Source organism: Penaeus monodon, chromosome 19, assembly GCF_015228065.2.
Source record: "Penaeus monodon isolate SGIC_2016 chromosome 19, NSTDA_Pmon_1, whole genome shotgun sequence".
Classification (NCBI taxonomy): Eukaryota; Metazoa; Arthropoda; class Malacostraca; order Decapoda; family Penaeidae; genus Penaeus; species Penaeus monodon.
In genome coordinates this window covers 29,716,763-29,717,154 of record NC_051404.1, presented here as the reverse complement: position 1 = coordinate 29,717,154, position 392 = coordinate 29,716,763, and positions in this window count along the sequence as shown.

Sequence of the window (392 nt, the reverse complement as noted above, 5' to 3'; positions counted from 1 at the left end):
TCCGAGGTCAAGAGGAGTGAAATCTTAGGTCATAGGTCACGTAAGTAAATATACGAATAACACTACCAATAATAACAATAAAACATTCATTGAATAACGAACGTGGAGAAGAAAGAAACGACAAAAAATAATTGCTTTGTTTCTAATTTCCCTTCGGTGGGGGGGGGGGGGGATCTAAAGGTTCCGTGAAAGTTAAAGAATAATATCAATAATTAATCTAAAAATTAATGCAAAAAGATAACACTCCTTTTTTTCTTTCTTTTTATTTTAATGAAAGTGCGACGCAAATGAAGGTCTTAATTAAACTTTCGAAATTAACAAAGAAATATCTTTTATTCATTCAGACTGGTTCTCATTTGTTTTTTTTTGCTTCTCTCTCTTACTCATACAAT